The 27165-nt window shown below is 32.7% G+C and overlaps 1 protein-coding gene and 1 pseudogene across 2 annotated transcripts in view; one reads left to right on the top strand and one right to left on the bottom strand.

Moving 5' to 3' along the window:
• Positions 1–27165, top strand: part of ZFPM2 (zinc finger protein, FOG family member 2) — a 541649-nt gene that overhangs the window by 53580 nt on the left and 460904 nt on the right. The window lies entirely within an intron of this gene.
• Positions 24450–24572, bottom strand: LOC141552425 (U5 spliceosomal RNA; annotated as a pseudogene).

Below are 27165 nucleotides of genomic sequence, written 5' to 3'. Positions count from 1 at the left end.
CAGTTCTATTTCATAATAAGTTTCTTTGCTGGATCTGTCAGAATTCCTTTGTATCTTGTAGGCACTGATTAAAAAATGTTGTGACATGGTAGTCAGTTTTCTTCTATTTATAATTTTCAAATACATATGTACATATAAATGCATCCTGACATTGGCTTGTATGAAATATAACTGAAGTTAGATTTCAGTGTTATGAATATACCCTTCACTGATGGAGTTTAAATTGCCTAATTCTTTGTGATTCTTGTTAAGTATAGTCAGCAAGCATTAATTAAGATCCCACAAGGTACTTGATGTTAAATTCTGGAAATTTTTTTAAAAAAGCAAAAAAAATAGCCCTTCTTCATGAAGCTCATAATATAATGAGGAAGATAACATCTAAACCATTATGTTCAAACATGATATATGCAAAATAAACTGAAGATAATCTTTGAGGGAGGATAAGAACATCAAGGATGATTAGGAGAGGCTTGTTGCAGAAGGTTAGATTTTGGTTGGGACTCAAAGGAAGTCAGGAGAGCCATACAGTAGAAATGAGGAAGGAAAAACCCCAAGCATAGAAATAGCTAATGAAAATGCTAAGATATGGGAGGGAGAGTATCTTATGGATACAGCAAGGAAACCAATTTTATTGGATACCAAGATTTGTTAAATGGAGTAAAATATTATAAGAAAACCAGAAAAGTCGGAAGGGATCAGGTTATGAAGGACATCAAAAACACAAGATTTTATATTTGGTTCTGGAGTTTGTTAAATAATATAATGATATGTTTAGAATTGGGAAGCTAAGTAGATAGAGTGCCAGGCCTGAAGTCAGGAAAACTCATCTCCCTTATTTGAAACCTAATCTCAGACAGTTATAATTGTGTTCTGAGTAAGTCACTTAACTCTTTTTTTAAAAAAATAAATTTAATAGCTTATTGGAGGATAGACTAAAATAAGAAGAGAATTGTAGAAGGACAACAAATCAGCAGGCTATTGCAATAGTCTAGGAATTGAGAGATGAGAGCTTATACCAGGGGTATCAGAGTAGGAAGCACATGTAAGACCTATTATCAATATAAAATCTATAGGCCTTGGTAATTAATTGGATATAAGGGGTAAGAGAGAGTGAGACATTCAGGATAATACATAAATTGCAAGGATAATGGTGATATCTTTGACAGTAATGGGAAAGTTAGGAAGAGGGTAAAGTTTGGAACAGGGACAACTTGTTGGCACAGTGGGTGGAGTGCTGGGCCTGAATTCAAATTTGGCCTCAGCCACTTACTAGCTGTGTGACCCTAGGAAAATTATTTGGTTTCATCATCTGCAAATTATTTGGAGAAGGAAATGGCAAACCACTCCAGAATTTGTCAAGATTTAGGATCAGAAAGAACTAGACGTGACTAAAAAGACTAAATAAAAAACAGTAACACTATATGAGGCAATTTAGTTTTAAAACTCTTTGAGTTTAAAATGTCTACAGATATTTAATTCAAGATATATAACAGGCATTTGGGGATGTGAGAGTGGATGATAGCAGAGAAGTTAGGACTAGAAAAATAGATTTGAATATCATCAGGATATTGATAATTTAAGCCATAAGAGCTGGTGAGATCACCAGGAAGAATAGTACAGAGGGAGAAAAGGAGGACACCCACCATTGGCAGGAGTGTTCTGGATAGAGATTCAATAAATGACATTGTAATGGTGTGGTCAGATAGGGAGGGGAACCAGGAGAGAAAGTACTCTTACCAAAACAAACAAACAAACAAAAAAACCTAAAGAGTATCTCAAGAAGAAGATGATCCAGAGTGTCAAAGACTATAGAGTGACCAAGAAAAAGGAGAATTGGGGAAAAGTCTTTACATTTGGCAATTAAGAGATTGTTAGTAAATTTTTGAGAGAGCAGTCTTGGTTGAAAGGAGTCACAGTCCAGACTGAAGAGAATTAAGGAGTGAAAGAAAAGGAAATGTAGACATTTTTTGTCGATTGCCTTCTTGATAAGTTTGAGTGAAAAAAGGAGGAGAAATAGCTTGCAGGAATGAATGAAAGTAAGGATTTTCTTGAGGATAGAGAAGACATTTCTCTGTTTTTGTTTATATGTAGTAGCCAATAAGAGGTTATATATAAGTGAGAGAATGGAGATGATAGAGGAGAAAATCTGCTAGGAAATATGGGATGGGATGGGATGGGATAAATTGTGAATGTAGAGGATTTTGTTTTGATGAGAAGAAAGAATCAACAGTTCATAATGTCTTCTTAGTAACATTTTTTCCCCTTTTTTGGTAAGAGCATTCTCTTTGTCTATTTTTTCTCATTCAAATTTATTTTTCCTCTTTGAGATTGCTTAAAATTGATTCCAGAATGACTTAAAATTGTTATCTTTCATGGATTTCTTCTGCATGAATTTGGTTGGATTCACTTATTCTTCCAGATTTGACCTTTTCATATGTATTTCTTCACATAAAGCATCAGGTACAAAGGTGAGTGAAACCTAAATTTCACTGTTTTGCAATCTATAAATAATTAGAATAGAACACTATAAAGTTACATGCTTATTTCTACTATTTTATGGCTATTTGTCTTTCTCCTAGTTTCACCAGTTTTTAGACTGTAACAGGTGGCTTTAGTGGCAAATTTCCTTTGACTCATTTTCTGTCTGTTTCTGGTTGTTACACTATTTACCATAATATTCAAAATCTTTAATCATTTTCCTTTATAATATTTTGCAAATGAATGTACACTTGGAATTTTTGCTGTTTTTGCCGGTCCTATCTCTCCATTTGGCAAGAAAATTGAATATCTTCTAGTCAAGGCTGTTTCTAGATTTTTTCACCCTTCACATTTTCATGTCTATTTTGTATTGGTTAAATTTTTTCAAGATATATTGATAGTATATTTTTACTCTATAAAGTATAAATATGTAGTTGATTGTTTATTTTTACCATTGACATTTTAAAAATAACTGTTTCAACAGGTGAGGTTAGAGCTATTTACCATAGCTAGTGGCTGCTGGATGTTATGGGAGCCACCTGCCAGTGGCTGCTGGGGATCCAACTCAGGTCAGCAGAATGGATCCCTTCATATGAGAGGATGATAATTATACAAGGAGACTGAGAGGCAGTTGCTATTCTCTGACTGTCTCCTCTTCCCGCTTCTCTCTAATTTATTTCATTTCCAATCCACAAGCAACATCTGTGTCAGTAAAGGCTTATTTGCATTTCCTTCAGGGTTGTTATGATTCACATCTGTAGGGGCTTTTGGAGAACTGTCCTGTCCTTTCATACTTAGGCGTGGTCCTTAACAATTCCCCATTTTTTCTTTTATGGGAACACTATTAATTTTCCCCCAACAGCATAGTAAGTAAGTTTGTCCAATATTGTGAAACAGTTGTTATCTGAGTCCATGTGCTGAGGAATGCAAATAGCACTATCATCTCTGGATGATTGTAGGGTGAGATACTATAGCAGGTGTTGAATCTTGTGAAATGTCATAGAGGCAAAATTTCTGACAAACAGAGAAGAGGATTGTAGTCAAAACAGGTATTTTTCATAAGTCTCTCATCAGTCTCCTGGCTCAGACCTTTGATGCCCATTTAATTACCCCAACTGAAAAAGTCTTACCAGGTCTCTTCTCCCTTTCCTTCTCTGGGTTATTAATGGAACTGTCTTGGGTGGATCCTACTCAGGAACTGCTCTAGAAGAATGCTGCTGTTTCTTTGTTTCTTGTGCCCCCACTTAGACACCAAAATGTAGTGTGCTTTCTCGAGCCCCCAAATTGGGGTGCCAAAATATACTATGCATTCTAGAGCCCCACATTGGGTGCCATTTGTTATGGGAGCAACCTGCTAGTGGCTGCTGGATGTTATGGAAAACACCTGCCAGTGGATGTTGGGGATCCAACTCAGGTCAGCAGAATGGATCCCTTCATATGAGAGGATGGTAATTATACAAGGAAACCGAGAGGCAGTTGCATCCTCTGACCTCCTTCCTCTTCCCTCTTGACTCCAATTTATTTTATTCTCAATTCACAGGTAACATTTGTGTCAGTAAAGGCTGATTTGCAATTCCTTCAGGGTTGTTATGATTCACAGCTGTGGGGGCTTTTGGAGAATTGATCTGGCCTTTTACATTTAGGCATGGCCCTTAACACATTCATATCATTTAAATCTTATTCTTCTAAATGTCTTCTTTCACATTTGTTCTATGCAATGGAGATAGCTTTCTACAGCTGATTCTTAGATGACTAGACATCTGGAACCAATTTTAAACAATGCTTTATAACATAGATTTCACACTCCTACTCTGTACCAATTTTCTCATTAAAGTTATCAGGTAAATGCCACCATTATTTTGAAAGTCTACTTAGTCTCTTTATAATTTTTTTTTGCTTTATGAAATTCATTTTGATTAAGCATGTATATACAAATGCTTACTACTGGTATAGACACGGTTTAGTTCTGAAGATACAAAATCAATTCTGAAATGTCCTAGTCTTCAATATTTACAAAATTTACAAAATACAATATTTACAAAAGGACAAAATAACTTTGTGGAGGAGTGTCTTAGCAACTAGGGGATGATGAATCTGGCTCAGGTTCATATAGGAAGGGTACTGTGCTCAATCTTGAAGGATGCTTATCCTAAGTATTTTACATGGTAGAGGAGTAAGAGGAGAATTCATTCCATATGTGGGAAACAGGTAATGCAAAAAAAAATAATTCCATTATGGAATATCAGTGTTTTCTACCTTTTATCCTATAACTTTCTACTCTTGTTCTGTTGTCACATAATATTTTATTGGTTATCTGCTTATAAGCATCTAGTTTATTAGTGAATTAATTCTTCTATGATGATTTTTACTTCCTACTCAAATTTACATAATATCAAAATGGTTGAAGATTCGTATTATCCTGGGTAAGTCACTCAGTGTCATAGGCTGTACCTTAAGATTGTGATCAATCAATCAACTAGTATTATTTATTAAGCACCTATTGTGGGTTAATCACTGAGCTAAGCTCTAGGGGCATAAAGATAGGCAGAATAAATAAATCTTCACTCTCAAGAGTTTATAGTCTCTTAGTGGAGACAACAAACAACTCTAAACAACAGGTCATACCCAGGGTAAATTTTGGATAATCTCCAATTTATAAAGGGCAGATATAAGTCAATCTTAAAGCAACTACCATTCTAAAATGTGCCCTTGTTAGTTGCTTTAAGATTAACTTTTGTGTTATGACTCTATTGAGGTAAGAATTGCCTCTGTAAAACATGGTTCATAAAATTCAATTTTTGGTCAAAATTTTGCTCCAAGAGCAATTTGGAACTAAGCCCAAAAAGTTATCAAACTGTGCATACCCTTTGACCCAGCATTGCTGCTATTGGGATTATATCCCAAAGAAATACTAAAAAGCGGAAAGGGACCTGTATGTGCCAAAATGTTTGTGGCAGCTCTTTTTGTTGTAACTAGAAACTGGAAGATGAATGGATGTCCATCAGTTGGAGAATGGTTGGGTAAATTGTGGTATATGAAGGTTATGGAATATTATTGCTCTGTAAGAAATGACCAGCAGGAGGAATACAGAGAGGCTTGGAGAGACTTATATCAACTGTTGCTGAGTGAAATGAGCAGAACCAGAAGATCACTGTACACTTCAATGTTGTATGAAGATGTATTCTGATGGAAGTGGATATCTTCAACATAAAGAAGATCCAACTCACTTCCAGTTGATCAATGATGGACAGAAACAACTACACCCAGAGAAGGAACCAGTGAATGTAAATTGTTAGCACTACTGTCTATCTACCCACGTTACGTATACCTTCGGAATCTAATACTTAATGTGCAACAAGAAAATGGTATTTACACACATATATTGTATCTAGGTTATCTTGTAACACATGTAAAATGTATGGGATTGCCTGTCATAGGGGGGAGGGAGTGGAGGGAGGGGAGGATAATTTGGAAAAATGAATACTAGGGATAATATTACAAAATTTTGCTCCAAATTGGTAAATTGAAACTATGTTGCCTTTGATTCTAAATTAAAGGAAATGCACTAAGATGAAAGAAGATTTTGGAGTCTTCTTTTTAGAATATAGATTTTTAATCAATATTTGAAGAAAGCCTGGCAAGCTAAGAGGCAGAGATGAGAAGGGAAGAGAGCACTAGTCATGGGGGAAACAAATGAAAATGCTCAGTCAAGAGATAGAATATCATGTGTGAGGAAACTGGAAGGAGGCTGGTCATAAGGTCACAATATATATTGAGAAGAGTAAAGGGTAAGAAAACTGGCAAGTAGAATTATTCAAACTATAGAGGAATTTAAATGTTGTATAGTGGATTTTATATTTGATCCTAGAGAAATATGTAACCATGGATTTACTTAAGAAAATCATCTGATAAAACCCATGCTTAGGGAATAGTAATATGGCAAATGAGACAATTATTTATTGTAGAGACTTCAGAGAGGAGACAGGCACTATTGTAGCAGTCCGGATATAAGGGTTAAGACCCATACCAGTGGTGAAAGTATCAGAGAAGATAGGCTCGCATAAGAAGGAGATGTCACAAAGATTCAAATGCTAGAAATTGACTGATTAGACTTTGGGTTGAGGGTGAGGGAAGATTTGAAGGTGATACCTAAGCTACAGGAGACCAGAAGGATGGTGGTGCCCTTTATAGTTGTAGTGAACTTAAAAGGAAGAGTGAGTTGAAAGAGATAGAAGATGTTTTCAGTTGAAGAACTGTTGCTGGAAGATGATTTCCAACCATGAGCTTCATATTAATGAAACAATACTATCTAAATTATATACAGTGTTTTAAGATTTGTAAAGAGCTTTACAAGTATGACTTAATTTTATTCTCACAACACCCTTGGGAGGTAGATACTATTATAAGCATCCCATTTCATAAATGAGAAATTTGAAGCAGAGGTTAAGTGACTAATTAAACTAGCATTGTCTGTGCCTAAACAAAATATAACTTCAAACCTCAAGAAGATAGGTTATGGATATTGAGATAATAAATGCTCCTTGTCTCTTCCAGTAACACTAGATGTAGATATTAAAGAAAGAGAATAGGGTTTGTGCTGGTTATAAATCACAATTTCAGGACCCTACATGTTCAATAATGAGACCCTATATAGTGTTGTGAAACCTATTTTAAGAAACTTAAGGAGAAACTTAAGAAGTTTAAGAAGGATAGACAAATGACTTCAGAGACAGTAAGATCTGCTTTCAGTTTCTACTTGTGACACACTGATTGTGTGACCCTTAGGAAACTAATCAGCCTCTCTATGCTTGAGCAACCCTTTAAGAATAAATGGCAGAGAAGCTATTGACTTGCCTTGGTAGATACTTACTTAGAAGTAAGTACCTCTATCTAATCTGGTATTTCCTATAACAACAAAATCACAGGTATTATACTATTTGTTTTAAGTGGCTTGAATATTTGAGTAAGACAATATGATTAATTTTCAATAATAACACGAATATATGATAATGATTCTAACCCAATTAGAATATATTCATCCCTTTGAGAATAAATATTGTATTTGGTGGGGAGGGGGGTTTCTTTCTTTGTGTAACTCTTAGTCTAGTGCCCAGGACATAGTAAATAATGAATACTTGTTCCTAGATTGAATGTTGAATGACTATCTACTGGTCTGTTTCCAGTTTTTTTGTTGTCACAAAAATTCATCTACAAAAATTTTAGTGTATGTGGATTCTTTCTTTTTCATTAGTGATCTCCTTAGGGGCTATGACTAGCTATTTATTGTCTGCATGAAAGAGAACAAGCATTCTATATGCTTTCTATAAATCCAAATTTATTTCCAGTTATTTGTAGTAATTGTTTTAAGCTTTAATTTATTTGCTTCTAGTTAATAGGGATTATTTTGACTTAAAATACCAGATTTAAAAAAAATTGCAAGCATTTAGGCTCTATCCTTAAATCATATTACAACCCATTTGTCAACTACTTGTAACATGTAAATGTGTCTTATATTAAAAGACAATTTTATCCAAGAAGTTATCTACTCCTTTCCCTTTGCTCCAAAGCAATGCTCAGGCTTAAAGACTTGCAACTCCACCAAAATTATACTTTAGTATTCCTGTCTTTTGACAGTCACCACAACATTGATTCTCCTGAACCACAGCCCTAAGCTTCTATTTGGTGATTTCAAGAATTTTTTTGTAATTCTTTTGAATATTGCCTTTCATATTCTTGAACAGAATGGCATTTACTCATAAATATTAATGTTATATGTGTATCTATATAGATAAAAAGACAGATATAAGTATATATTATCTAAATATATCTATATGGCTACATCTAGATATAACTACATAGTTACATATTATATATTTTATAACAAGTATTTTTTTAAAAATTTTTATGAGATTTTTGTAGTCAATCACTTCATTTTTTAAAATCATAGATCCAATAATTTTATTCAGCAAAAAAAAATCTATAAGTCACATGTAATAATCTATTGGTATTATCCTGCAATCAATGCAGGACCATCCAACAAACCAAGAAGGCTTTTTCAATTCCATGAACTCAAAATTAACTGTTTTCATAACGTTTTATAATTTCCTCTATTCCTTGTTTTTCTTTAAGAATTTATCTCCTACTCATAGCTATAAAAGGTATATAAACTTATTGAATTTTTATGATATAATTATTTAATATTCAAGTCACATATTTATTTCATTTTATTATTGAATAGGTATAAAACTTTGGTCTAAGCCTAATTTCTGATATATCTTCTTCCTAGAAGTTCTTTAAAAAGCAGAGAATTTTTTCTTATGTAATTCAGCCATAGACTTTCAAGGAGTTTGCCAGCTCACTATTAATATGTAAATATTATTTTAAAATACTATAAATTGAAGAAATAACCTATTGGTAGCATGTTTTAATAAATATATGGCCAGCAAGGGACCAGGAAGACCTGAGTTCATGTACTGCCTTTGATATATACCTTTAATGTTGTTTACATTATCTCTTGATATCCTAGCCATGTGAGCTTGGATAAGTTATTTTACTTTCAATGTCCTACTAAGTCTTGAAACTTTTGCAAAAAAAAAAAAGAGAGAAGATCATTTTCTCATCTTATTTTCATCACCAAGTTTGTTCATTGTAAGATTTCAAGCAACTTTTTTTTTCATTCTCTGATCGTTTTTGAAGATTATTAGATGTTAACAGAAAAGGATCATTATATAGGCAAAAATCGGGTTTACTTGGAGATTAAGAGACTGTTGAAAGAAAACACCACCAATAAAAACAATATTCAGTTTGTTTGAAAATAAAATAAAACCTATATATTTTGGTCTTAAAACAAGTACATATGAGACATAGTTTAATATTGACACACAAATTATCTGGAAATATGACTTGCCAGATTGGGGGAAGGGAAAGCTAATGAATTTCAGACAAGCAATAATTACAAGACCAAGAAAAAGGTAATTAAAATTGATTCATGGTGGTAAGAGTAAGATATTTTTAATTCTGGAAATTAATTATGTAATTTAAAAATTTTAAATTATAAGGACAAAATAGAAGTGCAGAAGGAGAAAAGAATTTCATAGCAAATTTTATATAGACCAACTTTAAGTTAATGAAGCTCTTAGATTTATCTATGTATGATAGTATATTACAGAGAACATGAAACATTTCCCAGAGACTGAATTATGTGAATTTTTATGTCTAAACCAATATACAATCAAATATGTAGATAGTCTGGCTAACTTTATGAATCTATATAACCACAATGTAAAAACCCAAAAGAGATTGGCACCTGATTTCATAGTTGGAGCAATAATTGGTCTTGTTGATCAAAGTATAAACTCCTAAGCCTTTTTAAAAATTTTGCATTATTAGTAAAAAGATAATGAATAATATTTTCCAAGTGTATATACCTAAAGAGACATAATGTCTAGAACTCTGAGCTCAGAATCATGAAGACCTAGGTCCAAATTGTCCTTTTGACGTTTATTGTGTTATCTTGTGGGAAACCACTTTAAGTAACCTTACCAGCTCCCTTGGGCATATGTACTATGCTTTATGTTGTAGGTGGAAGGAATTTCAAATGTTTATATTTACTCAGATTGATGAAATCACTGATTCTGTATTTATAATTTTGAAAGAATAATATCTTATATAATTTGGAAAGGCAGAATGACCAACACTCAGTACAATGCCTAAAACTACTTAATGAATTTTTGTTGATTGAAAAGTTCATATCTTGCTTCTGATCAATGCTTAACTGTATGACCACCAGAACTTAATTACTGTAACCCTCAATTTTCTTATCTTAAAAAATCAAGATAATATCATTCCTGGTACCTAGGATTGCTATGAGGCTCAAATGAAATATATATCAAGTGCTATATCAAGCACTCAGTATCAATACATTTTAAGCCTTAATGTCTTTTGCTGCTACTACTGTTATTTCCTATCCAAATTTCTTCTCTTTAATTTTGCTCCATAATCTGAACTATTTGATTATCCTTTTTCTTTATCCCCCAAACTAATCTTAAACATTACTCAGAATGAAGTCTTTTGCTTTCCAAAGTTCTTTATCATCTGATTATCATAGTCAGGAATAAAAGAAAAGTAACAGTTCCCCAACATGTAACATCCAAGCAGATATACCAAGAAACACTTTTTTTTCCTAAATGCCTTATGAATTTTTAATAAAAGGTTTTTATTGTAAAAAATTCCATTAGCCATGCCACATAGATTTAAAAAAATTGCACTCCCAACAAACAGTAAAGAAATCATTATTATTAAAGAGAAAATTGTATTCATACTTTAACGAGGAAACATGCCATTATTTTACTTTTCCTGGGGTTTGCACAGAACTTATCTCATCTTTGATCTTATAAAGTAATATATTTTATGAATGTCAATATACTGATGATTCTAGTTTGCCATTTTCCCAGGTAATGCATATTTTCATAGTGACCTTTTGTAGATCTTAACCCTACAGATGGACACTCATGGGTTTTTAAGGTGTGGTTATGGTACAATAGAATACTTTGGAGGAGTATAAATTAAAAAAAAAAAAAAAACTATACCGATGAATAATGCCTATATGCCATGCCCTTTATTAGACATTTCATTTGAAGTATGGAGTTTTCTAGAAAGCAGAATGCTATAGTAAATTGTGATTAATTTGTAATAAGATGGCAGTTTTTAAATACCTCAGATATTTATTGTCTGACTCTGGGTAAGTAACTTAAACCTCTGGAAAACCCTTCTGAAATAATAAAACGTATTTTCTATCTCATGGAATTGTGAAGCTAGTGCTTTGCAAATTTTTAAACATTTTACAAAACACATTATTGACATCCTTCTATCAGCAAGATGACAGAATATTTATTATCTCTATGGTTCTCCAACTTAAACACCTTTAAAGAAGGAAGTGTACGATAGATTTGTAATGACTATAAGAAAACAGAAATACTACATAAAGTAATAATATTAGAAAACTTAACATTTTTTTGGTTGATTGATTCTTGATGTCTCATTGGGTCATTCACTTCCATTTGTCCAATTAGAATTTTTAGTGAATTAGTTTCTTCTTTTTTAGTTTTTTTTTTTTTTTTTAATGTCAATTTGCATTTGGCCAATTGTATTTTAAAAGAGTTCTTTTGTTGAGTGGGGTTCACCAATTCTATTTTTAAGGAGTTGTTTTCTTCTGTATATATATTTTCCATTTCACTAAATTTGTTTTTTTTAAAGGAATTGTTTTCTTTAGTCAATTTCTGTATTTATTTTATCAAGCTGTTGGCTTCCTCTCCTCCCCTTCCCTCCCCAAGCCAGTCTTTAATAATGCTCTTGAATAGTACTTATTTCTTTTCTCCATTTTTCTTTAGTCGCCCATTTCAGGTTCTTTTTGAGCTCTCTCAGCAGAGCGTTTTGATCTTGAGACCAGTTCATATCCCCTTTTGAGGATTCACATGCTGCATTTTTGCCTTTGGTTTTCTCTTCTAGCTTTGTGTTCTAGTTTTCCCTGCCACCATAGTAGTTTTCTATAGTCAGGACTCTTTTTGCTTTTTTCTTCATTTTTAAAAGTTAAACTCTGCTACTAGGGCACAGGGAAGACTGTCCCCAAATTTTTTTTTTCTTTATAGGGGCATATGGGCCTCTCATTAACTTTCTGTTATGCTGTGTTGGCCTGACCTAGTCCTGTCTGATAGGAGTGTGGTGGCTTACAATATGCATTTGAAGCCACACAGCTGACCTGCTGATTCACTGGTTCTCTGAACCAGGACAGAGCAGCCAAAGCTGATACACTTATGCAAACAATATATCACAATATTCCTTGCACTATTCCTCCTCCTTGGGCTGTATTCCTCCCTGCCTGATTCAGACAATCCTTTCTTTTAGTGCTTCCAAAGTATCTTAATCTGGAAAATTATTGTGCTCTTAATGTTTTTGGATCCTGTCACTGCAAAATCTGTTCAGAGGCTTGATCTAGCATTGATTCTGAGGGAAGCTATGGAAAGCTAAAACAATATTTTCAGACTTTATCAATGTATTAAAGTTTTATTGATTTATTGATGTATTAAATTTTTATTGATTTAATTCCTCTTAGTAAAAATATTATTTATATGTGGACTATCTGAAAAAGAAGAAAGAATCAGGAGAATTTCTAGGGATACAAAAAAAAGTTACCAATAAAATCTGTTTTATAAAATAAAACTCATTAAAATAACTTTGAAATGGACAATATGTCAATAAGGTTATTAAGATACACTAAAGACATATTCATTTTGAGTTTCTCTATTGGCCAATACTATTTTGGTAGACATCAAGACAAGTGTCTCTTTAAGTTGCAGCAAAAGATTTCTTCCCTTGTTTCTCTTCTCTTCCTATATATGATCATGGCTCTATCTTTAGTTCTAAAGCTATTAGGAGAAGATAGAAATCATTTAACTTCTATGACCCATTGATGCAAGTCCAGGTAAAGAACTGACATTGGTTGCATGCTAAGAAAGAGTGTATTAGAAAAAAACATTTCTCCTCACTCATTTTGACTGGGATAGTATCAATTTCTTGTCATTTTTTGACTTAGCTTCCAATCAGTCACAAGGACACACATGGACTAACCATGATCCATTGATTGTATATGTCCTTTAAAAGATCCCACCAGAAGGAGTCTGAGTGTATGGTTTTTTTATAATTTCTATTATAATTCTTTACATGAAAAGCAACATTTAAATACTTAGATAAATTAACTGTTCTTGTCTGTGGCATGCCATTTTTAAAAAAAAAATATGATACTATATAAAATTAACTTGCAAATTAATGCTATATATAAAGTATGAAGTGATTATTTATAAAGTTAGATACCCATAATAAGATTTAGATGAACAAATTAAGGAATCTCATTGGAATTAATGAAAAAAAAATGAGACTGAAGGGACAATAGCTATTCTAGGCTCCAAATGATAAAACAGTTATTATCAAAACAATTTAATCCTGTTTAGGAAACAGAGAAGTAGAGTAGTACAATAGGGTAGATAAACAAGAATCAGGGAGAGAAAAAAAAAAAACACCCTCTAATTCAATAGCCTTCTTTTTGACAAAAAACAAGAAAAAAATATTCTAATAAGGAATTTCTCTTTAAAAAGAACTTCTAGGGGCAACTAGATGGAGCACTGGATAGAGCACTGTCCCAGAAGTCAGGAGGATCTGAGCTCAAATCTGAATTCAAACACTTAACATTTACTAACTGTGTGACCCCAGAAAAGTCATTTTGCTCCAATTGTCTTAAAAATAAATAACCAAAAAAAAGAATTTCTAAAAAAAGATGGAAATAAATTTGTCCAAAAAAAAAAAATTAAAGTATTAGAACAGCCTATTCTGCTACATAACACAAGGTCCAACTAACTGCTCAGCTGTTCAAATATTAAAATGCCTTATGAAAAAAGTTAAAGAGCAATGAAGGAATCACAACTATGGCTAAGGGGAGTACTAATAATTAGCAAATAGAGGGAATCTACACTAAGGATAAGTAGACCATTGTGATTACCTGAAACTGAAAAAATTATGAACAAAATCAATGCAGATGGGATAAGAAGAAATACTGTCAAATATGCAGTAGCACACATGTGAAATTCCCCATTTGGTAAATAAGAGCTCTACCTTTTAAAATACTATTTGGGAACACTAAAAGCAATTCTTCATTAGATATATATGGTCAAATGATTTGAACAGTTTTCTGAAGATAGGTTGCAAATTATTACTAACAACCCTATGGAAGGCTGCTCCAAAGCACTAATAATAAGAGAAGTGCAAATTGATGTGACTCTGAGATTTACCTAATACCTAAGCAATCTTCAAAGATGACATGAGATGGATGCAGTGAATATCAGAGGGACTTTACGAAGTCAGTTATATTAATACTTTGCCGGTTTAGACATTCTGGAAAAAAAAGAATTGTGTTGTTTTAAGTAATTAAAAGTGTTGATACACTTGACTCAAAGATTCTATTACTAGAAATATACTTCAAGAAGACTGTGAATAAAAGTAAGGTGCCATAGTTATTAAAATACAGAACAATACTTTTACTTAGTACATAATACATGTTTTTATGCTTATTGTTTGATAGATTACTTTGGGGCAACCAAAAAATGAAAAATATTAGACAAATTGTAATACCTGAAAGCAATAGAATTTAACTATGTTGTAAGTAGCTGTGAATATGATAAATTCAGAGAGATGAGAAGACTAGATTAAAGTATTGAAGACTAGCATAAGCAGAAACAGGAATATGACACACAAAAGAAGTACAGCAATGTAAAGAAGAGCAATTAAACAAAACTGAATGCTCTTTAATAAGAATTAACCAACAAATAAGAGTTTGTTCCACTCTTTTTTTGTTAAAGAGATAGGGAACCATATGTGAGCAATGTTGCAAATACTATTAAAGGAAAAGGAAAAGGGAGAGGAGGTATGACCAGTACTTGTATAAGGAGAGGAATATTTGGAGGAAGGAAACTTCAGATGAACTTGTTCTAGATTAAAGTTGATTTTAGGCTTTCAAATATGCCAATAATTATGGGATACAGTCTTTTCTACTCCCATTATCTCTCAAGGAAATAACTTCAGCAGACAAAACCAAGATAAATCTCCCAGATTTTTCCTGGAAAACAGAAGACGTGGATAGTTAAGTAAGAACATGGAATATTTTCAGTGATCCTCCTATTCAAATATGGCCTTCTCATCTTGTGACTGAGACCTGAAATGCTTTTCAGTGGGAAAAACCAGCAACAACACAAGAACAGCACCAAAATTAAATATTTTTCAATCCAAAATGAAATATAAAAAGCTTAACTTGCAAATATGCAAATGTTAGTTGAGGCTACCTATTTAAACCTATAATACATTAATCAACAGGTATAAAATACCTATTTTATCTTTTCTTTTTTTTCTTGGGAGTGGATATTTGATCTTTGAAATAGAAAGACAAGTTGTCAGTGAGGGAGGAAATGGACAAAGAAAGCAAACTTCCTGCACTCTCCAACTCTACTTAGAGATGAGTTAGTTCTGTTTACATTTAACTGCACAGAAAGAAAAAAAAAATTAAATGTTTTTTTGAAATGTTTTTTGTCTATAAGGCATGAGGCTTTGTTTCCTGTAATTTATGAAGTTATAGGAAAAACAACCCACTAGTGTTTTTTAAAAGGGTTTTGCTCCCAGAGGATGTGTTAATCAGAGCATTACTATACTGATATGATTAATACCAATAATAAAACAGTCTAGAAAAATAGGTGATATGGTATATTGCATTATTCATAGATAACTTTATTTCTAAGTCGAACTTTCTCTATTTTTCCAGTTTTCTATCTAAGTGGATTTATCTCCACATCAATTTTTCACAAGATTAATCTGGTCTCCTTGTTAAAAGGGTCTATTTAAAATTAGAGACAATTACACTGACATGAATTATCTAAACACTTACCAAATAATGTCTTGCTTTAATATTTATAAAGGATATGACATTAAAAATCTACTTTATAGCAGGTATTCTTCAGGAGAGAACATCACATTATGTATACACTTATGCAAGATTGAGGGAATTTTTAATGCAGTTCTATAGTTTCAAATCTTTAACTTGAATTATTAAACTATATAAATCTATCTTCTTAATTAAATGGGTCCTTTTGCCACCTAGCATCCATGTATGGCCAGAGTTAGGTACTAGACATTATTACAGAATTGTCCTGGCCACAGAATCCATTAAAGGTAAGATTCAGTTATAATGGTGGCAGCAAAGGGAATTTTTATGGCTCTAAAAATCTTCTCTTTGTTCTGTCAGGATCAATTACTTCAGTTCTAATAAAAAATCTGAAGAGGGGGTCAGGTTGATGATCTGTGCTTTGGGTGGATAATTTGTGATGTTGCTATCAAATGAGCCAAGAGTTCTTTTCTGGCAAGGACCTGTAATACATGTTTTATCTTAAGAGCAGCAGCATGAAGACATGGAGACAATGCTAATACAGGATTAAAATGGTAAAAAGGGAAAAAAAAAGAAATAAATTTCCCAAGCGCAAGGAGTATATGTGAAAGCATGTTAAAATAAATAAAAAGGCAATGGTGAGAGGATATTCTCATTTAGGAAATCTTTTTCTCAGTACAATACCAGTTTAGTCTATTTTATTTGAAGTTTGGGAGTGATTATTTGTGTTAGAACAATAACATGGCATAATTCATAAAACAGAAATGTGTTCATGAGAACTCAATTTTTTGCATAAAGCTTTGCATTTTACAAAGCATTTTTTCTTAATTACCTAGTTGTTATTTTTAAGATCATGAGTTTGCCTTTTAAATGGAGCCCTATTTAATCAAGGAAGCAGCACAGTGCATGGATGAATAGCTTAAAGCAAGTCAAGTAAAATAACTTGGACCAGTGGACAGGGGTTAAGAGGCAGCAGATGTCAGTTCAAAATAAAGGGGAGCTTTTCAACAATTAAATTAATCCTAAAAATATCTTTTTGGGTAAGTGAGCTACCTCTCCTTGAAAGTGTTCAAGGAGAGGATTGAACATTTGTCAATGATTTTATAGAAGAATTTCTTAAGTTGGTTGATATTGTCAACTCAAAATTCCTTCAAAATCTATTCTATTACTTATTTGAAAATAACATTTTTATTGCATTTAATAAAACATAGAATAATTTGTGATTGTTTCTCTATATGTGTACTTAATTTTGAAAGTAATTTGATATTTATTTCAATGTAATTGTTTTTCTTTTTAATCCCATTTACTTTTATATATTTAAAGACATTCTTAGAAGGGGTCTATATATTTAACTGGCCTGCCAAAGGAGACAGTTCACAAACACACACACACACACACACACACACACACACAGAAAGAGAGAGAGAGAGACAGAGAGAAATAGAGAGAGAGAAAGACGAGGGGTTAGGAACATTTTTTGTAAATTTTTGTACAATTCTATTAAACTGGTTATATGACCAATTCTAACTTTTAATCTGAAAGACAATGTTTAAATTGGGCTTGAATTGTATATTCATTATTTTTTTAATTGTGTTTTTGGAGTTTTGGAGTTAGTATGCCTTAACTCCTTTTGCATATAGAAATCAATATATCCAAACCTTTTCAATATATGCAACTTTTGTCCTTCTCTTTCTATTCATCTTCTATAGAAAATTCTTGAGATGTTATGGAAGCCTCTTGCTCAAGCTTTTAACATTTTGTAGCTAATCATGAAAATTGAATACATTGACAACTTAAAGGATATCCAGGAGGAGACAGCTAGGATGATGAAAGTTCTTAATTCCATTTGTGCCATGTGAATATATCTTGAAGGAAATGGGAACATTTAATTTGGAGAAGAGAAAAAAGGATTGGAAAGGGCGACAGGAGGCCATATACTTATCTGTTCCACATTAAGGGGGATGGAGATGCAACAATCCCATGATCTGAAAAATCCAGGTAAAACTTTTTTGGCCCTTCCTTTCTAACAGGCAATAAGTCTGATTGGTTATTTTTCTTTTTTATGCACTATTTACTAAGGTAAATTGTTAAAAAGTCTGTTAAGTATTTGGTCATGAGTTCTTTGTAATCTGCTGGCTTTTGCATGTTATCTGTAGCTTCTGTAAAACTCCCCTAAAATTCTCATTTAATTTCTTATGGTGACTCCACAATAAAGTAAATTTGTGATGGGGAAAGCCATGATGTGGAAGGGATAAACTGTGTTTTTTCTCTCAAGTACTTTAAATACTCCTATGTAGAAAAAGGATTAGATCTAATTAAAAAAAAACATAAGTTTAGAGATTAAAGTATCTTTAGAGATCATTGAATCCAACTACCTTCTTTTATAGACAAAAAACTAAACCTAAGAGAGTTTAAGTAACTTATACAGGGTAACATAGCTTATAAGTATCTGAGGAAAGATTTGAACTCCAATCTTACTGACTACAAGTTCAGAACTCTAACCTCTACAGCAATTTGTTAGCTTTGGCTCCTGGGAATAGACTAAAATAAACGAAGAGAAAATATAAGAAGACAAATTTAAGCTTGATGTAAGGGTTATGTTCCTTAGAAGTAGAAATATCTGAAAGTAGAATGGCCTTCTTTGGGAATTAGCAGATTCTATTATTGTTCTGTATGCAATGATGAGCAGAATGATTTCAGAAAGGGCTGGAGAGATTTACATGAACTGATGCTGAGTGGAGTGAAAAGAACCAAAAGAACATTGTCCATAGAAACAAGATTATGTCATGATCAATTGCAATGCTCTTTTCAAACTATAAAGTGGTTCAGGCCACTTCCAATAGACTTGTGATGGAGAGTGCCATCTGCATCCAGAGAAATGACTATGGGGACTATAGTATTTTTATATTTCAATTTTTCTCTTTTGATCTGATTTTGATCTTGTGCAGCATGATAAACGTGGAAATACATTTAGAAAAAAAGGAATTAGCAGATTCCCCTTTAATGGATGTCTTCCAAAAAGGAATTATGTCCCCTTGTTAGATTATTTTGAGGTATATTAACTATATTAGATAGCTACTGATCTCCCTTCCAACTCTGAAATTATGTGATTGTGTGGAATTAGAATTGTCCATCTATTATTCCCCATTCGTTACATGAATGAGACACTTTACATTGAAATCCTTCAGTTTGGGTAATATTTTGTAACCTTTTTAGATTCTCTCTCTGTCTCTCTTTTGACCTTTGGGTCACCAATAGTTTTAATGAGATTATGGTATAGCATGATTGACAGCTACATATCATGAGTGGTAGAATATTGTTGGAAAAGAAATAAACTTTGGTGTCAGCTGCATTTTGAAGTATTGAAAGTGCTATGCAATTTCCCAAGGACATATACAGCCTGATATCCTATTCTGCTTCCACTTGGAGTACAGATTATTATTGACTTGCAGTGTCTATTCAAGATAGATTAAATAGTTATACAACATCTCCAAATGCATTCCATAATATCAGATATTTGCATTTATGTCTGTGTCTCTATTTCTTTCTGTCTCTGTCTTAGTCTTTCTCCTTTTGTCTGTCTATTCATGCATATACAAGCACATTTGTGCGTCCTCCAGTGTGGAGGATTAGGACAACCTCTTTTAAACAATTTCCCACCCACCCTTCACTGAAAAGTTTTTGTAATGTTTCAGGATATATTGCAATAAGGGAAGTGTTGTCTATGGATAAATGCATTTGGAAAACTTTGCAATTAGTAGGGAATCTACCTCTGATCTCACACAGTCATTCTCTAGGACTCTGAAAACCCAGGGAGCAAGACTACACATACCACCTTTTATTTGTTGCTTGATGTAGCTCAGTAGGATTTTGAACAAAGCTGCTTTCTTGGCCAAATCTGACCTAGAATATTTATGCCTTTAATATACCGGGTCAGACAGATTACTTGATGAAGGGTTATAAGGCTTCATTTTGTTTTGTTGGTCATCACTTTTTGTGTAGACCACAAATGAACTAATATTCTTTACTTGCTTTAATCAATTGTGTAATTTTAAAATATGTTCAACTATACATTATCTGTGGGGGAAAAATGTACTCCCTGAAAAGAGAATATGAAATGATGAAAATATTTTCATCAAGGAGAATCTTATTACAGTTATCAAATTTTCTTGCAAAGATTTTAAGGAGCTGAAGCATAGACACATAAAGTTATTAATGTCTTCTTGCTTTTCTAATGCTTTGCTAACATAACCATCTTTGAGCTTTTCCCATTATTTTGAGATTTTCCCATCTCTAAAATATTTTAAAAGCTAATCCTTGTATACATTAAAAGTTCTATTATCTTTACATTAGATTTTTCCAGTTATATTTAACTAAATCTAGCTACTTATCAATTCATCTTCAATGTGGTTTCATTTCTTCACATAGATTGCTTACTAAGGCAATAACTTAAAAGTGGTATTTCCCTCATTGTCAATAATGAAAATAGATTTATAAGAATAGCTGATCTAGTCCATATCATGACCTATAGATCTTATTTTACCTATAGATCTTATTTAGCTAAGTTTAATGTCTTTTCTCTACTTGTTCATTTTTTCTTCAACTAATTTTCATTTTTAATGAATTATAATTATTCACAATCTTCTATCTTCAAACTTGTTTTTGAAATTTTATTCTGTATGTTGAACTGATATTGCCCTTGGCTTCCATTTCTCTATGACTAAAAGTAGCCTGTTAGGGCAGCTAGGTGGCACAGTGGAGAGAGTACCAACCCTGAAGTCGGGAGGACCTAAGTTCAAATCTGGCCTCAGAGACTTAACACTTCCTAGCTGTGTGACCCTGGGCAAGTCACTTAACTCCATTGTCTCAACAACAACAAAAAATAGTCTGTTAACTGAGACAGTTTCTATGCTCTTTCTGCCTCTTTGTTGTGATGACTATAATATTGGGTCAATTTTTCTCTGAAAAAGTAATCATTTCATTTAATATTTTTAAATAATAAATTGCTTATTCAGATAAGTAAATTTGGCTACTTTAACTATGAGTATCTTGTCGTCTTCAACTTTTCTTCTAATTTCATATTTACATTGACTAGTTGATGATCTGGCAGTACATAGACAGGTGACTCTGAAATGGCTCTTATGTAAGTAATTTGTTTCTTCCTATTAAGATATGTGATGCTAGTTGTTGTTCATCACATCCAGTGCCTTTTGACATTTTCCTTGAAGCATGTCTTTTTTATATATAGGCCTGACATTTTGACAAAGCTTTTGAAAATTTGTATTAAACTAAAATCTAGCTTAGGCTAAAATATGTTTCTCATTTTAAGTTGCTTAATCATGTTGAACCAAAAACTTCCCTGGTGAATGGCAAATATCTCACTATACATATTTCATAAATATTTTGCATACATATGTGCTTGATGTCTCTATAATTGTACTTTTTTGTTCTTTCAGAGAATTTTATGCATCAGTATTCCCTGTTTAGATACTATACTTCAAGGAAATTAGGGACCAAGTCTTTATGATATGGTTCATATTATGTGCAGAGTACAATGCAATTTTCTGGGAAAGAGTTGATGGAACAGGGAAAGTCAAGTTCTCCAGGGCAGAACTGATTTATCTTTGTTCTGTATCTAATTTGGAGTAGGTAATGTTTTTTTTTTCTCCAAGGATCTTCTTCAAAGTAGATTCTAATTGTACTGCATATCTATCTATATATCTAATAAACTAATAGCAGTAATGTTATCAGGCCTCTCATTCTGCATGGGATTACATAATCTAATATTAATGGATGGATAAGGAAAAATAATGTTTCTTGGACTTCTACAACATATGATGTATATACATATAAATATAAATATTCCTACATAATGTATATATTTATATTGTGTACTTGTAAATTAAATCAACAAGCATTCATTAAGTGCATAATATATTCCAGATACTGTATTTAGTGCTAGGAATATGAAAAAATGACAAAAAGGGACCCAAGTTTAATAATAAGCTGGAAAGAACCATTTACAGACAGAGTTACAGAGGCTAAATTAGAGATAATTTATAAGGGGAAGGTATGATAAAAGATGATCAACTAATGAAGAGTAAATAGTATTATCTTTTCTATTCGGATGTTTGGCTGCTTCCACTTTCCTTCTCTATAAGGGGACTTTCTCTGTCTCTCTGAATCTCTAATTCTCTGATACTGGAAACAAATATAAATAAAGATAGGCAATTGAAGCTAATGGCAGTAGGATATTTTTAATATTTGTGGAAGAAGCTACAATGGACAAATCAATTTTGGAGTCTTTCAGAAGCAATTTTGTAGCACATTGGGAAGCAAAAGTAAAATTATTTTTTTTGGGGGGAATACTAATTTGACAGCTATGTGGATGAGGATGTGAGAGGGGGGGGAAATAGAGGCAGGCAAACCAATTTAGAGGCTTTTGCAATGGTGAAGGTGAGAAAGTGATTCAGGTTTGAACTGAGATAGTATTCAACTAAATGGAAAGAAAGAGGCATAGGGGAAAGGGATTTTGGAGATAGGATGAATAGGACCTAGTAAGAGATTGTCTGACTGAAGAGGCATTCTAGCTATTGAAAATGAATGTTATTTGTAAACCTAGGTGGTACTATTGACAGAACTAGCTTAGTGAGAAGTTGAAATGGGTTTTATGGAAAAGATAATGAATTTTGTTTTGAAAATGCTGAGTTTGAGTATCCAGGTTGAGATGTAGGTTGGGAGTGATATTGATATTAAACGTCAGATGTAGCATCCAATTCATATATGTGCTAGTGAACACATCCATAGGTAATTTATATTACCCATACCCAGGGATCTTTTTTTATTTTTATATCTCTTTACTTTTCAATCTTGTTTCTTTAAGAGATCAAACCAATTCCTGAGAATTCTACTACTCTCACCATCAGGAAACTAAATAAACTATACTTTGTTTTATTGTTTCATTCAGAAATGAGAGTATCACTGCTGGGGTTTCAAATCCTATTCGAAGATCCTGCTTGCTCATTGTACACATTATTGCTAATTGATTACAAAGCTCAGTTACTTAGCTACTTATCCTATTTCCTTAAACCCTGAAAATTCTCGAGTATTAAGATTTTTTACTCCTCATTTTCACTTTACCTAAAGGAATATGACTAAAAGGTTCTGATTTAATGAATGAATGAGTGAAAAAAACTCCTACTATGTACCAACCACTGTGTTTAAACTTCTGTGGCACTAAAATAGAAAAGTGAGATCATCCCTGCCCTCAAGGAACTTTATATTCCAAAATAAAGAAGAATCATATATAAAGGAGTGAGAGCCTAAGAAAGTTGGTGTAGAGAATCTATGGGTTTGTGAAGAGTTGTAGGGCATTCTATTATTATATATTCTTTATAATTATGATTTGATTTTTTATATTCAGAGCAAAAGCTAAAGGTAGAAAAGGGGATAAGGGTGAAGGATGTGGGGGAGCCCGTTTAATCAGAGCATTTACAGCTTTAGATTAGTCAACAACTACAAATCAGAATTTGGCTTTTGTTTTGTTTTGTTTTTTTACCCAAACTTCAGCAATTTGTGATAAAAAATTAATAATGCACATTAAATTTAAAATTTTACTGCGCATTTGACTGCTAAATATTTATTTATTTATTATTTTTATTATAGCTTTTTATTTACAAGATATATGCATGGGTAATTTTTCATCGTTGACAACTGCAAAACCTTTTGTTCCAACTTTTCCCCTGCTTCCCCCCACCCCTTCCCTCAGATGGCAGGTTGTCTAATACATGTTAAATATGTCAAAGCATAAGTTAAATACAATATATGTATACATGTCCAAACAGTTGTTTTGCTGTACAAAAAGAATCGGACTTTGAAATAGTGTACAATTAGCCTGTGAAAGAAATAAAAAAATGCAGGCAGACAAAAATAGAGGGATTGGGAATTCTATGTAGTGGTTCATAGTCATCTCCCAGAGTTCTTTCGCTGGGTGTAGTTGGTTCAGTTCATTACTGCTCTATTGGAACTGATTTGGTTCATCTCATTGCTGAAGATGGCCACTTCTATCAGAATTGATCATCATATAGTATTGTTGTTGAAGTATATAATGATCTCTTGGTCCTGGTCATTTCACTCAGCATCAGTTCATGTTAGTCTCTCCAGGCCTTTCTGAAATCATCCTGTTGGTCAATTCTTACAGAACAATAATATTCCATAATATTCATATACCACAATTTATTCAGTCATTCTCCAACTGATGGGCATCCACTCAATTTTGTTTCTGGCCACTACAAAAGAGGGCTGCCACAAACATTCTTGCACATACAGGTCCCTTTTCCTTCTTTAAAATCTCTTTGGAATATAAGCCTGGTAGTAACACTGCTGGATCAAAGGGTATGCACAGTTTGATAACTTTTTGGGCATAGTTCCAAATTGCTCTCCAGAATGGCTGGGTGTATTCACAATTCCACCAACAATGTATTGTTGTCCCAGTTTTCCCACATCCCCTCCAAACATTTCACATTATCTTGGTAAAAACTCTTGATTGTTCCTCTTCATGGAAATCTTTAGTAAAAGGTGAAAGATTTATTCAATCTGAAGAGAAACTAAGGGTGTTTTTGCTAAATATTTCTTAACATAATCCTGGTAGTTGCTGAGCATAGTAGTGCCCTGAATTAGGGCAGATGGCAAGATTCTCTATCCTAATTGTTATTGTTTAGTCATTTCAGTCTTATCTGACCCTTTGTGACCCCATTTGGAGGTTTTTCTGTAGTTTATTGGTTAATGTCTATATGTGATAGGAAGCATGGCATGAGGTTAGCTAGATATTGTTCATTAGTGAATTTTTACCTAATATAACCAACAATTATTCATCAATCAAGATATAACTTAGATCAATGATAGCATGTCAATATTCTACAGAATTCATGGGGAAACTGATTATTTAGAGTATAGATCAGCCACTTAGGGAAATTCAACTGAGTGCTTGTTTAGCTATGAAAATACAAAAAGAAATTCCACAAAAATGAAACAACCAATTACTAAGGATTGGCACTGGAACTAGATCAAATCAGAAAAGAAATTAGCAATGAAAATCAAGTTTTTATATAAATAAAAATAAGGTGAAAAAATGAACATATTAAACTCATAAGGATGTTAACAAAAAAGATTATTCTTTTTATCAGATAGGTAGGGAAAGCTCTTAACTGATAACACTGGACAGGCAGAAACTTTTAATAATAGGTGTTCTCTTTAACTCTGTCTTCACATCAGAAAGGTTATCTTTGATCATTTAATCAACATGGGCTAAGAGGACAGGAACCATAAGTACATATAGAAGGAGCTAGTTGGAAACTGCTTAACAGTTACTAAGTTGTTTAATCTGTACAAACAGAGCTGTCTTTAAGATATTAAGGCATGCTGATCATAATTTCCAAAACAAAACCCAAGATACATAGTCTAAAAAAGTATATTTTGGGGTATATTGGATCAGAATATTTGAGGTTGGCACTGTACCAAAATTTGTTGGATATATAGCAGATGATTATAAAGAAGGCTTTGATAGGCACTAAGAACTCTCCGAAATCGAGCTTTTCAGAGATTGTGCACACCTTACCCTAGGTTGCAATGAAGCATGTAATATTTCCTGTTACTAATGGCATACTGAAAACATTCTTGAACAATCATAGGTTGGGCAACATGGCTTCTGATTCCTTTCTAACTGAGATTCAATGTTTCTGTAAGTGTAAGCAACTTTATGTTTATCACTATTTGAGCTTTATAAGTTGTTTTCGTTAAGATTAATTTAATAAATAATAATAGTAGAATAGGGAAAGCAAAAGAAAATGGTGGGTTTTTTTTGTTTTAAATAGGCAATTTCATGCAGAGATTTATGTTGAATCCATGGTAATAATGTATTTAAGAGATATATTGACTAGTATTCTTATTTCTATGACATAAGGAATTCAGAGTGAGAAAATCCCACTGCCATTTATGTTGGCACCTTTTTTGCTGCTTTTAATCTAAGAGAATTGCCTAAACCTCTGAAAGATTAAATAAATAAAGTTGAGTTTAGAATCCATATTCTCTCTTTCCAAAAACAATATTCTTCTTATATTCCATGTCCCCTTAGTTAAAAATGATTTTTTTCTCGTCTTTTCCCAAAACTCTTTATCTGTCTTTCATGGTATGAATTTTTGATATAATACTTTGTCTCTAATATCAAATTAAAAGATCCCTGAGGTAATGATCATTGTTGTTGTTTCAAACTCTTTGTGACCCCATTTGGAATTTTCTAGGCAAAGAAACTGGAGGAGTTTGCCAATTCCTTCTCCACCAATCTTACATATGGGGAAACTGAGGCAAAGTGACTTGTCAAGGATCACAAACTCAAGTATCTGAAACCGGATTTTAATTTATAAAGATGAAGCTTCCTAATTCCAAAACTAACAACCTATACTTTTCACTGTCTAGCTTCCCAAATATTTGTTGCTTTGACTATTCAATAAATGTTTGCCAAGGTAGAAAGATCAAGAAAAGGAGGGAGAAAGACAGAGAGAGAGAGACACTCCACAAGATAGAGACATAGACACAGAGAGAAACCGAGATAATAGACTGAGAAACACAGAAAGACAGAAGGAAAGAATCTAGCTGTTGGATCACATGACTTTTAAGGTAAAATCCCACCCAGAAAGTTGTTTTTTTTTTTTTTTTCCCCCAGAATTAAGGTGATTCTAAAAATTATTATGAATAAAATATTAAAGAAGGAAAATACATTCCTGGTACTTGAATATTACTGAATTATAGTGCTAGTCTAGTTGATTGAGAATTAGGACAATCCCAGATAGTATAGAATAATTTTCACAGGCAACTTTTTCTATTTGTATTTATGGATATTCCAAGCTAAGCTGTACTTTACCAAAAATTACACTTTTTCCCTTGGCAAATTACAAAATAGACTAGTTATTGCTCCTTTGATTCCAGAATTAATCATAGTATTTAGTCAAGATTTAGAAAAAAATAGTACTTTATATCTTACTAATGTGAGATTTCTTTTTATTTTAAACTGGTTAATTTTCACACAGCTTTCCTTTTTATTAGAAGTATGATTCGTTTTTGTTTTCTTTAATGTTCTTTATTTTTTTAATATTTGCCATCATAGTACAATTTAAGAGAAGAAAATAAATCTAATTGGTACTAATGATAGA

Source organism: Sminthopsis crassicaudata, chromosome 1 (assembly GCF_048593235.1).
Source record: "Sminthopsis crassicaudata isolate SCR6 chromosome 1, ASM4859323v1, whole genome shotgun sequence".
Lineage (NCBI taxonomy): Eukaryota > Metazoa > Chordata > Mammalia > Dasyuromorphia > Dasyuridae > Sminthopsis > Sminthopsis crassicaudata.
This window is presented reverse-complemented; position numbering and strand designations above follow the sequence as displayed.